Source organism: Rhinoderma darwinii, assembly GCF_050947455.1.
Source record: "Rhinoderma darwinii isolate aRhiDar2 chromosome 5 unlocalized genomic scaffold, aRhiDar2.hap1 SUPER_5_unloc_43, whole genome shotgun sequence".
Classification (NCBI taxonomy): domain Eukaryota; kingdom Metazoa; phylum Chordata; class Amphibia; order Anura; family Rhinodermatidae; genus Rhinoderma; species Rhinoderma darwinii.
Genome location: NW_027461802.1, coordinates 14,632 through 28,557, shown reverse-complemented (window position 1 = coordinate 28,557; position 13,926 = coordinate 14,632). Strand labels below are relative to the sequence as shown.

General features: G+C 47.9%; 9 non-coding genes across 9 annotated transcripts; all 9 read right to left on the bottom strand.

Moving 5' to 3' along the window:
- Positions 1–1,090: 1,090 nt before the first annotated feature.
- On the bottom strand, positions 1,091–1,281 carry LOC142693572 (U2 spliceosomal RNA). The gene has a single exon (XR_012861900.1). It is a non-coding gene; the product is annotated as a U2 spliceosomal RNA (small nuclear RNA).
- A 1,308-nt stretch (positions 1,282–2,589) lies between these two features.
- LOC142693571 (U2 spliceosomal RNA) lies at positions 2,590–2,780 on the bottom strand. Its single transcript, XR_012861899.1, has one exon. It is a non-coding gene; the product is annotated as a U2 spliceosomal RNA (small nuclear RNA).
- A 1,292-nt stretch (positions 2,781–4,072) lies between these two features.
- Positions 4,073–4,263, bottom strand: LOC142693570 (U2 spliceosomal RNA). Its single transcript, XR_012861898.1, has one exon. It is a non-coding gene; the product is annotated as a U2 spliceosomal RNA (small nuclear RNA).
- A 1,284-nt stretch (positions 4,264–5,547) lies between these two features.
- Positions 5,548–5,738, bottom strand: LOC142693569 (U2 spliceosomal RNA). Its single transcript, XR_012861897.1, has one exon. It is a non-coding gene; the product is annotated as a U2 spliceosomal RNA (small nuclear RNA).
- A 1,305-nt stretch (positions 5,739–7,043) lies between these two features.
- On the bottom strand, positions 7,044–7,234 carry LOC142693557 (U2 spliceosomal RNA). Its single transcript, XR_012861886.1, has one exon. It is a non-coding gene; the product is annotated as a U2 spliceosomal RNA (small nuclear RNA).
- Positions 7,235–8,530: 1,296 nt separating this feature from the next.
- LOC142693543 (U2 spliceosomal RNA) lies at positions 8,531–8,721 on the bottom strand. The gene has a single exon (XR_012861875.1). It is a non-coding gene; the product is annotated as a U2 spliceosomal RNA (small nuclear RNA).
- Positions 8,722–10,008: 1,287 nt separating this feature from the next.
- LOC142693531 (U2 spliceosomal RNA) lies at positions 10,009–10,199 on the bottom strand. Its single transcript, XR_012861864.1, has one exon. It is a non-coding gene; the product is annotated as a U2 spliceosomal RNA (small nuclear RNA).
- A 1,280-nt stretch (positions 10,200–11,479) lies between these two features.
- Positions 11,480–11,670, bottom strand: LOC142693519 (U2 spliceosomal RNA). The gene has a single exon (XR_012861853.1). It is a non-coding gene; the product is annotated as a U2 spliceosomal RNA (small nuclear RNA).
- Positions 11,671–12,950: 1,280 nt separating this feature from the next.
- Positions 12,951–13,141, bottom strand: LOC142693507 (U2 spliceosomal RNA). The gene has a single exon (XR_012861842.1). It is a non-coding gene; the product is annotated as a U2 spliceosomal RNA (small nuclear RNA).
- Positions 13,142–13,926: the final 785 nt, after the last annotated feature.

Below are 13,926 nucleotides of genomic sequence, written 5' to 3'. Positions count from 1 at the left end.
GAGGAGGAATCTACATAAAAACGCCTTCCTGGCAACGCCCAAATGCCCTGCTGCCATGCAGATAAACACTGGCAGCGGCAGCAAGTGCATGCCCACAGCCACCCCTTGTTCCTTCACACCTTGTATCAGCTGTAATCCAGTCCAGTCCAGTGCTGCCTGCTGAGCAGCACTGACCAACACTGCCTGGGCCCAGGCTTTTATCTCTGAGGCCCCATTATGATGTCAGAAAGCTGGCTCTGGAATCCTGAGGGCTCCACTATGACACGTGCAAAGTTCCGTCTGAACTTTATATAAGACGGTGAGGCTCAGTCAGTCACTCAGTGTTGCCTGAGAGGGCAACACTGCAACAGCCGGCCGCCAGGCTGTCTTTTTTTTGCACAGCTAGTTGCCTCCAGGAGGCCACAAGAGGGAGACAAGGGACTGCAAAATGGAAAATAGGCATCCACCAACTTTACAGACAACTTCTCCTTGCTCCTACAACCTCCATCCTTGCACAGTTTGTTATTCTTCTAGGTAACATAGTAACAAATCCAAATTGCTGCTCTCTTTGTAGGCAAGCAAGGCTTTGTTGCAACTGCAATTCTTACTTCTTCTTGAAATGTAGGGACGACAGTACATTCCATCACATCCATCTAGTGTACACAGGTAGGTCCATTGTGGCGGGCAGGCGAGCGGGCGGGCTGCTTTATTGGCTGTTTGCTGTTCCCCTACTCCACTCCACTATTTGACTGTTGTGCTGCATCAATCAATCAATCAATCAATCAATCAATCAATCAATCAATCAATCAATCAGTGGCTGGCTCAGGTGCAGCTCTTTAACTTACCTAAAAGGGAGGGCGGAGAGAAGACAAGGAAGGTGAATGAGGTGTTCCAATGTGAAATGCCGGAAACACAGAAACACAGACGACACACAACAAGAGGTGGCAATCTATTCATTAATTGCATTTAATCAATGAGCTCATTATCACTCATGCATTGTCCAACAGGTGTTGAAATAATGGGATTAAAAGGGGAGATCCCTTCAGAAAGACAGAAACAATAGCAAAGACAAAAAACACTTTTGGAATCTGCTTTTAGTCAACACATAAGGAAAGGGTGCACCGGTCCTGGAAATACTGCAATACCAGGTCAATGCGTGGAGTGGACAGAGCAAGCTCTATTTCCATCTCCCTGTTCTAAAAATCCATTTAATATATGGTCCCCAGATAGGGGACGTATCAGATATTAAACTGATAAGAACAGATACTACACTTGATCTTAGCCAAAAGGCCGAGAAGCGATAACCCGAACGGGCCGCGCGTTGCCCGAGCCTGCCCGATACTGCTGTTCAGCCCTTGCAGCGATTCAGCCTACTTCTAGGCAATTCCATGGGGCCCTGCAGGCTCACACACTCACAGCTACACGGGAGGTGAATAAAGGCCGGAGAGGAAGCCAGACAGGATTTGCTTCTTTTGCTTGCACCACAATGCAGTGCTGAAAGAGGAGGAATCTACATAAAAATGCCTTCCTGGCAACGCCCAAATGCCCTGCTGCCATGCAGATAAACACTGGCAGCGGCAGCAAGTGCATGCCCACAGCCACCCCTTGTTCCTTCACACCTTGTATCAGCTGTAATCCAGTCCAGTCCAGTGCTGCCTGCTGAGCAGCACTGACCAACACTGCCTGGGCCCAGGCTTTTATCTCTGAGGCCCCATTATGATGTCAGAAAGCTGGCTCTGGAATCCTGAGGGCTCCACTATGACACGTGCAAAGTTCCGTCTGAACTTTATATAAGACGGTGAGGCTCAGTCAGTCACTCAGTGTTGCCTGAGAGGGCAACACTGCAACAGCCGGCCGCCAGGCTGTCTTTTTTTTGCACAGCTAGTTGCCTCCAGGAGGCCACAAGAGGGAGACAAGGGACTGCAAAATGGAAAATAGGCATCCACCAACTTTACAGACAACTTCTCCTTGCTCCTACAACCTCCATCCTTGCACAGTTTGTTATTCTTCTAGGTAACATAGTAACAAATCCAAATTGCTGCTCTCTTTGTAGGCAAGCAAGGCTTTGTTGCAACTGCAATTCTTACTTCTTCTTGAAATGTAGGGACGACAGTACATTCCATCACATCCATCTAGTGTACACAGGTAGGTCCATTGTGGCGGGCAGGCGAGCGGGCGGGCTGCTTTATTGGCTGTTTGCTGTTCCCCTACTCCACTCCACTATTTGACTGTTGTGCTGCATCAATCAATCAATCAATCAATCAATCAATCAATCAATCAATCAATCAATCAATCAATCAATCAATCAATCAGTGGCTGGCTCAGGTGCAGCTCTTTAACTTACCTAAAAGGGAGGGCGGAGAGAAGACAAGGAAGGTGAATGAGGTGTTCCAATGTGAAATGCCGGAAACACAGAAACACAGACGACACACAACAAGAGGTGGCAATCTATTCATTAATTGCATTTAATCAATGAGCTCATTATCACTCATGCATTGTCCAACAGGTGTTGAAATAATGGGATTAAAAGGGGAGATCCCTTCAGAAAGACAGAAACAATAGCAAAGACAAAAAACACTTTTGGAATCTGCTTTTAGTCAACACATAAGGAAAGGGTGCACCGGTCCTGGAAATACTGCAATACCAGGTCAATGCGTGGAGTGGACAGAGCAAGCTCTATTTCCATCTCCCTGTTCTAAAAATCCATTTAATATATGGTCCCCAGATAGGGGACGTATCAGATATTAAACTGATAAGAACAGATACTACACTTGATCTTAGCCAAAAGGCCGAGAAGCGATAACCCGAACGGGCCGCGCGTTGCCCGAGCCTGCCCGATACTGCTGTTCAGCCCTTGCAGCGATTCAGCCTACTTCTAGGCAATTCCATGGGGCCCTGCAGGCTCACACACTCACAGCTACACGGGAGGTGAATAAAGGCCGGAGAGGAAGCCAGACAGGATTTGCTTCTTTTGCTTGCACCACAATGCAGTGCTGAAAGAGGAGGAATCTACATAAAAACGCCTTCCTGGCAACGCCCAAATGCCCTGCTGCCATGCAGATAAACACTGGCAGCGGCAGCAAGTGCATGCCCACAGCCACCCCTTGTTCCTTCACACCTTGTATCAGCTGTAATCCAGTCCAGTCCAGTGCTGCCTGCTGAGCAGCACTGACCAACACTGCCTGGGCCCAGGCTTTTATCTCTGAGGCCCCATTATGATGTCAGAAAGCTGGCTCTGGAATCCTGAGGGCTCCACTATGACACGTGCAAAGTTCCGTCTGAACTTTATATAAGACGGTGAGGCTCAGTCAGTCACTCAGTGTTGCCTGAGAGGGCAACACTGCAACAGCCGGCCGCCAGGCTGTCTTTTTTTTGCACAGCTAGTTGCCTCCAGGAGGCCACAAGAGGGAGACAAGGGACTGCAAAATGGAAAATAGGCATCCACCAACTTTACAGACAACTTCTCCTTGCTCCTACAACCTCCATCCTTGCACAGTTTGTTATTCTTCTAGGTAACATAGTAACAAATCCAAATTGCTGCTCTCTTTGTAGGCAAGCAAGGCTTTGTTGCAACTGCAATTCTTACTTCTTCTTGAAATGTAGGGACGACAGTACATTCCATCACATCCATCTAGTGTACACAGGTAGGTCCATTGTGGCGGGCAGGCGAGCGGGCGGGCTGCTTTATTGGCTGTTTGCTGTTCCCCTACTCCACTCCACTATTTGACTGTTGTGCTGCATCAATCAATCAATCAATCAATCAATCAATCAATCAATCAATCAATCAATCAATCAGTGGCTGGCTCAGGTGCAGCTCTTTAACTTACCTAAAAGGGAGGGCGGAGAGAAGACAAGGAAGGTGAATGAGGTGTTCCAATGTGAAATGCCGGAAACACAGAAACACAGACGACACACAACAAGAGGTGGCAATCTATTCATTAATTGCATTTAATCAATGAGCTCATTATCACTCATGCATTGTCCAACAGGTGTTGAAATAATGGGATTAAAAGGGGAGATCCCTTCAGAAAGACAGAAACAATAGCAAAGACAAAAAACACTTTTGGAATCTGCTTTTAGTCAACACATAAGGAAAGGGTGCACCGGTCCTGGAAATACTGCAATACCAGGTCAATGCGTGGAGTGGACAGAGCAAGCTCTATTTCCATCTCCCTGTTCTAAAAATCCATTTAATATATGGTCCCCAGATAGGGGACGTATCAGATATTAAACTGATAAGAACAGATACTACACTTGATCTTAGCCAAAAGGCCGAGAAGCGATAACCCGAACGGGCCGCGCGTTGCCCGAGCCTGCCCGATACTGCTGTTCAGCCCTTGCAGCGATTCAGCCTACTTCTAGGCAATTCCATGGGGCCCTGCAGGCTCACACACTCACAGCTACACGGGAGGTGAATAAAGGCCGGAGAGGAAGCCAGACAGGATTTGCTTCTTTTGCTTGCACCACAATGCAGTGCTGAAAGAGGAGGAATCTACATAAAAACGCCTTCCTGGCAACGCCCAAATGCCCTGCTGCCATGCAGATAAACACTGGCAGCGGCAGCAAGTGCATGCCCACAGCCACCCCTTGTTCCTTCACACCTTGTATCAGCTGTAATCCAGTCCAGTCCAGTGCTGCCTGCTGAGCAGCACTGACCAACACTGCCTGGGCCCAGGCTTTTATCTCTGAGGCCCCATTATGATGTCAGAAAGCTGGCTCTGGAATCCTGAGGGCTCCACTATGACACGTGCAAAGTTCCGTCTGAACTTTATATAAGACGGTGAGGCTCAGTCAGTCACTCAGTGTTGCCTGAGAGGGCAACACTGCAACAGCCGGCCGCCAGGCTGTCTTTTTTTTGCACAGCTAGTTGCCTCCAGGAGGCCACAAGAGGGAGACAAGGGACTGCAAAATGGAAAATAGGCATCCACCAACTTTACAGACAACTTCTCCTTGCTCCTACAACCTCCATCCTTGCACAGTTTGTTATTCTTCTAGGTAACATAGTAACAAATCCAAATTGCTGCTCTCTTTGTAGGCAAGCAAGGCTTTGTTGCAACTGCAATTCTTACTTCTTCTTGAAATGTAGGGACGACAGTACATTCCATCACATCCATCTAGTGTACACAGGTAGGTCCATTGTGGCGGGCAGGCGAGCGGGCGGGCTGCTTTATTGGCTGTTTGCTGTTCCCCTACTCCACTCCACTATTTGACTGTTGTGCTGCATCAATCAATCAATCAATCAATCAATCAATCAATCAATCAATCAATCAGTGGCTGGCTCAGGTGCAGCTCTTTAACTTACCTAAAAGGGAGGGCGGAGAGAAGACAAGGAAGGTGAATGAGGTGTTCCAATGTGAAATGCCGGAAACACAGAAACACAGACGACACACAACAAGAGGTGGCAATCTATTCATTAATTGCATTTAATCAATGAGCTCATTATCACTCATGCATTGTCCAACAGGTGTTGAAATAATGGGATTAAAAGGGGAGATCCCTTCAGAAAGACAGAAACAATAGCAAAGACAAAAAACACTTTTGGAATCTGCTTTTAGTCAACACATAAGGAAAGGGTGCACCGGTCCTGGAAATACTGCAATACCAGGTCAATGCGTGGAGTGGACAGAGCAAGCTCTATTTCCATCTCCCTGTTCTAAAAATCCATTTAATATATGGTCCCCAGATAGGGGACGTATCAGATATTAAACTGATAAGAACAGATACTACACTTGATCTTAGCCAAAAGGCCGAGAAGCGATAACCCGAACGGGCCGCGCGTTGCCCGAGCCTGCCCGATACTGCTGTTCAGCCCTTGCAGCGATTCAGCCTACTTCTAGGCAATTCCATGGGGCCCTGCAGGCTCACACACTCACAGCTACACGGGAGGTGAATAAAGGCCGGAGAGGAAGCCAGACAGGATTTGCTTCTTTTGCTTGCACCACAATGCAGTGCTGAAAGAGGAGGAATCTACATAAAAACGCCTTCCTGGCAACGCCCAAATGCCCTGCTGCCATGCAGATAAACACTGGCAGCGGCAGCAAGTGCATGCCCACAGCCACCCCTTGTTCCTTCACACCTTGTATCAGCTGTAATCCAGTCCAGTCCAGTGCTGCCTGCTGAGCAGCACTGACCAACACTGCCTGGGCCCAGGCTTTTATCTCTGAGGCCCCATTATGATGTCAGAAAGCTGGCTCTGGAATCCTGAGGGCTCCACTATGACACGTGCAAAGTTCCGTCTGAACTTTATATAAGACGGTGAGGCTCAGTCAGTCACTCAGTGTTGCCTGAGAGGGCAACACTGCAACAGCCGGCCGCCAGGCTGTCTTTTTTTTGCACAGCTAGTTGCCTCCAGGAGGCCACAAGAGGGAGACAAGGGACTGCAAAATGGAAAATAGGCATCCACCAACTTTACAGACAACTTCTCCTTGCTCCTACAACCTCCATCCTTGCACAGTTTGTTATTCTTCTAGGTAACATAGTAACAAATCCAAATTGCTGCTCTCTTTGTAGGCAAGCAAGGCTTTGTTGCAACTGCAATTCTTACTTCTTCTTGAAATGTAGGGACGACAGTACATTCCATCACATCCATCTAGTGTACACAGGTAGGTCCATTGTGGCGGTCCATTGTGGCGGGCAGGCGAGCGGGCGGGCTGCTTTATTGGCTGTTTGCTGTTCCCCTACTCCACTCCACTATTTGACTGTTGTGCTGCATCAATCAATCAATCAATCAATCAATCAATCAATCAATCAATCAATCAATCAATCAGTGGCTGGCTCAGGTGCAGCTCTTTAACTTACCTAAAAGGGAGGGCGGAGAGAAGACAAGGAAGGTGAATGAGGTGTTCCAATGTGAAATGCCGGAAACACAGAAACACAGACGACACACAACAAGAGGTGGCAATCTATTCATTAATTGCATTTAATCAATGAGCTCATTATCACTCATGCATTGTCCAACAGGTGTTGAAATAATGGGATTAAAAGGGGAGATCCCTTCAGAAAGACAGAAACAATAGCAAAGACAAAAAACACTTTTGGAATCTGCTTTTAGTCAACACATAAGGAAAGGGTGCACCGGTCCTGGAAATACTGCAATACCAGGTCAATGCGTGGAGTGGACAGAGCAAGCTCTATTTCCATCTCCCTGTTCTAAAAATCCATTTAATATATGGTCCCCAGATAGGGGACGTATCAGATATTAAACTGATAAGAACAGATACTACACTTGATCTTAGCCAAAAGGCCGAGAAGCGATAACCCGAACGGGCCGCGCGTTGCCCGAGCCTGCCCGATACTGCTGTTCAGCCCTTGCAGCGATTCAGCCTACTTCTAGGCAATTCCATGGGGCCCTGCAGGCTCACACACTCACAGCTACACGGGAGGTGAATAAAGGCCGGAGAGGAAGCCAGACAGGATTTGCTTCTTTTGCTTGCACCACAATGCAGTGCTGAAAGAGGAGGAATCTACATAAAAACGCCTTCCTGGCAACGCCCAAATGCCCTGCTGCCATGCAGATAAACACTGGCAGCGGCAGCAAGTGCATGCCCACAGCCACCCCTTGTTCCTTCACACCTTGTATCAGCTGTAATCCAGTCCAGTCCAGTGCTGCCTGCTGAGCAGCACTGACCAACACTGCCTGGGCCCAGGCTTTTATCTCTGAGGCCCCATTATGATGTCAGAAAGCTGGCTCTGGAATCCTGAGGGCTCCACTATGACACGTGCAAAGTTCCGTCTGAACTTTATATAAGACGGTGAGGCTCAGTCAGTCACTCAGTGTTGCCTGAGAGGGCAACACTGCAACAGCCGGCCGCCAGGCTGTCTTTTTTTTGCACAGCTAGTTGCCTCCAGGAGGCCACAAGAGGGAGACAAGGGACTGCAAAATGGAAAATAGGCATCCACCAACTTTACAGACAACTTCTCCTTGCTCCTACAACCTCCATCCTTGCACAGTTTGTTATTCTTCTAGGTAACATAGTAACAAATCCAAATTGCTGCTCTCTTTGTAGGCAAGCAAGGCTTTGTTGCAACTGCAATTCTTACTTCTTCTTGAAATGTAGGGACGACAGTACATTCCATCACATCCATCTAGTGTACACAGGTAGGTCCATTGTGGCGGGCAGGCGAGCGGGCGGGCTGCTTTATTGGCTGTTTGCTGTTCCCCTACTCCACTCCACTATTTGACTGTTGTGCTGCATCAATCAATCAATCAATCAATCAATCAATCAATCAATCAATCAATCAATCAATCAATCAGTGGCTGGCTCAGGTGCAGCTCTTTAACTTACCTAAAAGGGAGGGCGGAGAGAAGACAAGGAAGGTGAATGAGGTGTTCCAATGTGAAATGCCGGAAACACAGAAACACAGACGACACACAACAAGAGGTGGCAATCTATTCATTAATTGCATTTAATCAATGAGCTCATTATCACTCATGCATTGTCCAACAGGTGTTGAAATAATGGGATTAAAAGGGGAGATCCCTTCAGAAAGACAGAAACAATAGCAAAGACAAAAAACACTTTTGGAATCTGCTTTTAGTCAACACATAAGGAAAGGGTGCACCGGTCCTGGAAATACTGCAATACCAGGTCAATGCGTGGAGTGGACAGAGCAAGCTCTATTTCCATCTCCCTGTTCTAAAAATCCATTTAATATATGGTCCCCAGATAGGGGACGTATCAGATATTAAACTGATAAGAACAGATACTACACTTGATCTTAGCCAAAAGGCCGAGAAGCGATAACCCGAACGGGCCGCGCGTTGCCCGAGCCTGCCCGATACTGCTGTTCAGCCCTTGCAGCGATTCAGCCTACTTCTAGGCAATTCCATGGGGCCCTGCAGGCTCACACACTCACAGCTACACGGGAGGTGAATAAAGGCCGGAGAGGAAGCCAGACAGGATTTGCTTCTTTTGCTTGCACCACAATGCAGTGCTGAAAGAGGAGGAATCTACATAAAAACGCCTTCCTGGCAACGCCCAAATGCCCTGCTGCCATGCAGATAAACACTGGCAGCGGCAGCAAGTGCATGCCCACAGCCACCCCTTGTTCCTTCACACCTTGTATCAGCTGTAATCCAGTCCAGTCCAGTGCTGCCTGCTGAGCAGCACTGACCAACACTGCCTGGGCCCAGGCTTTTATCTCTGAGGCCCCATTATGATGTCAGAAAGCTGGCTCTGGAATCCTGAGGGCTCCACTATGACACGTGCAAAGTTCCGTCTGAACTTTATATAAGACGGTGAGGCTCAGTCAGTCACTCAGTGTTGCCTGAGAGGGCAACACTGCAACAGCCGGCCGCCAGGCTGTCTTTTTTTTGCACAGCTAGTTGCCTCCAGGAGGCCACAAGAGGGAGACAAGGGACTGCAAAATGGAAAATAGGCATCCACCAACTTTACAGACAACTTCTCCTTGCTCCTAAACCTCCATCCTTGCACAGTTTGTTATTCTTCTAGGTAACATAGTAACAAATCCAAATTGCTGCTCTCTTTGTAGGCAAGCAAGGCTTTGTTGCAACTGCAATTCTTACTTCTTCTTGAAATGTAGGGACGACAGTACATTCCATCACATCCATCTAGTGTACACAGGTAGGTCCATTGTGGCGGGCAGGCGAGCGGGCGGGCTGCTTTATTGGCTGTTTGCTGTTCCCCTACTCCACTCCACTATTTGACTGTTGTGCTGCATCAATCAATCAATCAATCAATCAATCAATCAATCAATCAATCAATCAATCAGTGGCTGGCTCAGGTGCAGCTCTTTAACTTACCTAAAAGGGAGGGCGGAGAGAAGACAAGGAAGGTGAATGAGGTGTTCCAATGTGAAATGCCGGAAACACAGAAACACAGACGACACACAACAAGAGGTGGCAATCTATTCATTAATTGCATTTAATCAATGAGCTCATTATCACTCATGCATTGTCCAACAGGTGTTGAAATAATGGGATTAAAAGGGGAGATCCCTTCAGAAAGACAGAAACAATAGCAAAGACAAAAAACACTTTTGGAATCTGCTTTTAGTCAACACATAAGGAAAGGGTGCACCGGTCCTGGAAATACTGCAATACCAGGTCAATGCGTGGAGTGGACAGAGCAAGCTCTATTTCCATCTCCCTGTTCTAAAAATCCATTTAATATATGGTCCCCAGATAGGGGACGTATCAGATATTAAACTGATAAGAACAGATACTACACTTGATCTTAGCCAAAAGGCCGAGAAGCGATAACCCGAACGGGCCGCGCGTTGCCCGAGCCTGCCCGATACTGCTGTTCAGCCCTTGCAGCGATTCAGCCTACTTCTAGGCAATTCCATGGGGCCCTGCAGGCTCACACACTCACAGCTACACGGGAGGTGAATAAAGGCCGGAGAGGAAGCCAGACAGGATTTGCTTCTTTTGCTTGCACCACAATGCAGTGCTGAAAGAGGAGGAATCTACATAAAAACGCCTTCCTGGCAACGCCCAAATGCCCTGCTGCCATGCAGATAAACACTGGCAGCGGCAGCAAGTGCATGCCCACAGCCACCCCTTGTTCCTTCACACCTTGTATCAGCTGTAATCCAGTCCAGTCCAGTGCTGCCTGCTGAGCAGCACTGACCAACACTGCCTGGGCCCAGGCTTTTATCTCTGAGGCCCCATTATGATGTCAGAAAGCTGGCTCTGGAATCCTGAGGGCTCCACTATGACACGTGCAAAGTTCCGTCTGAACTTTATATAAGACGGTGAGGCTCAGTCAGTCACTCAGTGTTGCCTGAGAGGGCAACACTGCAACAGCCGGCCGCCAGGCTGTCTTTTTTTTGCACAGCTAGTTGCCTCCAGGAGGCCACAAGAGGGAGACAAGGGACTGCAAAATGGAAAATAGGCATCCACCAACTTTACAGACAACTTCTCCTTGCTCCTACAACCTCCATCCTTGCACAGTTTGTTATTCTTCTAGGTAACATAGTAACAAATCCAAATTGCTGCTCTCTTTGTAGGCAAGCAAGGCTTTGTTGCAACTGCAATTCTTACTTCTTCTTGAAATGTAGGGACGACAGTACATTCCATCACATCCATCTAGTGTACACAGGTAGGTCCATTGTGGCGGGCAGGCGAGCGGGCGGGCTGCTTTATTGGCTGTTTGCTGTTCCCCTACTCCACTCCACTATTTGACTGTTGTGCTGCATCAATCAATCAATCAATCAATCAATCAATCAATCAATCAATCAGTGGCTGGCTCAGGTGCAGCTCTTTAACTTACCTAAAAGGGAGGGCGGAGAGAAGACAAGGAAGGTGAATGAGGTGTTCCAATGTGAAATGCCGGAAACACAGAAACACAGACGACACACAACAAGAGGTGGCAATCTATTCATTAATTGCATTTAATCAATGAGCTCATTATCACTCATGCATTGTCCAACAGGTGTTGAAATAATGGGATTAAAAGGGGAGATCCCTTCAGAAAGACAGAAACAATAGCAAAGACAAAAAACACTTTTGGAATCTGCTTTTAGTCAACACATAAGGAAAGGGTGCACCGGTCCTGGAAATACTGCAATACCAGGTCAATGCGTGGAGTGGACAGAGCAAGCTCTATTTCCATCTCCCTGTTCTAAAAATCCATTTAATATATGGTCCCCAGATAGGGGACGTATCAGATATTAAACTGATAAGAACAGATACTACACTTGATCTTAGCCAAAAGGCCGAGAAGCGATAACCCGAACGGGCCGCGCGTTGCCCGAGCCTGCCCGATACTGCTGTTCAGCCCTTGCAGCGATTCAGCCTACTTCTAGGCAATTCCATGGGGCCCTGCAGGCTCACACACTCACAGCTACACGGGAGGTGAATAAAGGCCGGAGAGGAAGCCAGACAGGATTTGCTTCTTTTGCTTGCACCACAATGCAGTGCTGAAAGAGGAGGAATCTACATAAAAACGCCTTCCTGGCAACGCCCAAATGCCCTGCTGCCATGCAGATAAACACTGGCAGCGGCAGCAAGTGCATGCCCACAGCCACCCCTTGTTCCTTCACACCTTGTATCAGCTGTAATCCAGTCCAGTCCAGTGCTGCCTGCTGAGCAGCACTGACCAACACTGCCTGGGCCCAGGCTTTTATCTCTGAGGCCCCATTATGATGTCAGAAAGCTGGCTCTGGAATCCTGAGGGCTCCACTATGACACGTGCAAAGTTCCGTCTGAACTTTATATAAGACGGTGAGGCTCAGTCAGTCACTCAGTGTTGCCTGAGAGGGCAACACTGCAACAGCCGGCCGCCAGGCTGTCTTTTTTTTGCACAGCTAGTTGCCTCCAGGAGGCCACAAGAGGGAGACAAGGGACTGCAAAATGGAAAATAGGCATCCACCAACTTTACAGACAACTTCTCCTTGCTCCTACAACCTCCATCCTTGCACAGTTTGTTATTCTTCTAGGTAACATAGTAACAAATCCAAATTGCTGCTCTCTTTGTAGGCAAGCAAGGCTTTGTTGCAACTGCAATTCTTACTTCTTCTTGAAATGTAGGGACGACAGTACATTCCATCACATCCATCTAGTGTACACAGGTAGGTCCATTGTGGCGGGCAGGCGAGCGGGCGGGCTGCTTTATTGGCTGTTTGCTGTTCCCCTACTCCACTCCACTATTTGACTGTTGTGCTGCATCAATCAATCAATCAATCAATCAATCAATCAATCAATCAATCAGTGGCTGGCTCAGGTGCAGCTCTTTAACTTACCTAAAAGGGAGGGCGGAGAGAAGACAAGGAAGGTGAATGAGGTGTTCCAATGTGAAATGCCGGAAACACAGAAACACAGACGACACACAACAAGAGGTGGCAATCTATTCATTAATTGCATTTAATCAATGAGCTCATTATCACTCATGCATTGTCCAACAGGTGTTGAAATAATGGGATTAAAAGGGGAGATCCCTTCAGAAAGACAGAAACAATAGCAAAGACAAAAAACACTTTTGGAATCTGCTTTTAGTCAACACATAAGGAAAGGGTGCACCGGTCCTGGAAATACTGCAATACCAGGTCAATGCGTGGAGTGGACAGAGCAAGCTCTATTTCCATCTCCCTGTTCTAAAAATCCATTTAATATATGGTCCCCAGATAGGGGACGTATCAGATATTAAACTGATAAGAACAGATACTACACTTGATCTTAGCCAAAAGGCCGAGAAGCGATAACCCGAACGGGCCGCGCGTTGCCCGAGCCTGCCCGATACTGCTGTTCAGCCCTTGCAGCGATTCAGCCTACTTCTAGGCAATTCCATGGGGCCCTGCAGGCTCACACACTCACAGCTACACGGGAGGTGAATAAAGGCCGGAGAGGAAGCCAGACAGGATTTGCTTCTTTTGCTTGCACCACAATGCAGTGCTGAAAGAGGAGGAATCTACATAAAAACGCCTTCCTGGCAACGCCCAAATGCCCTGCTGCCATGCAGATAAACACTGGCAGCGGCAGCAAGTGCATGCCCACAGCCACCCCTTGTTCCTTCACACCTTGTATCAGCTGTAATCCAGTCCAGTCCAGTGCTGCCTGCTGAGCAGCACTGACCAACACTGCCTGGGCCCAGGCTTTTATCTCTGAGGCCCCATTATGATGTCAGAAAGCTGGCTCTGGAATCCTGAGGGCTCCACTATGACACGTGCAAAGTTCCGTCTGAACTTTATATAAGACGGTGAGGCTCAGTCAGTCACTCAGTGTTGCCTGAGAGGGCAACACTGCAACAGCCGGCCGCCAGGCTGTCTTTTTTTTGCACAGCTAGTTGCCTCCAGGAGGCCACAAGAGGGAGACAAGGGACTGCAAAATGGAAAATAGGCATCCACCAACTTTACAGACAACTTCTCCTTGCTCCTACAACCTCCATCCTTGCACAGTTTGTTATTCTTCTAGGTAACATAGTAACAAATCCAAATTGCTGCTCTCTTTGTAGGCAAGCAAGGCTTTGTTGCAACTGCAATTCTTAC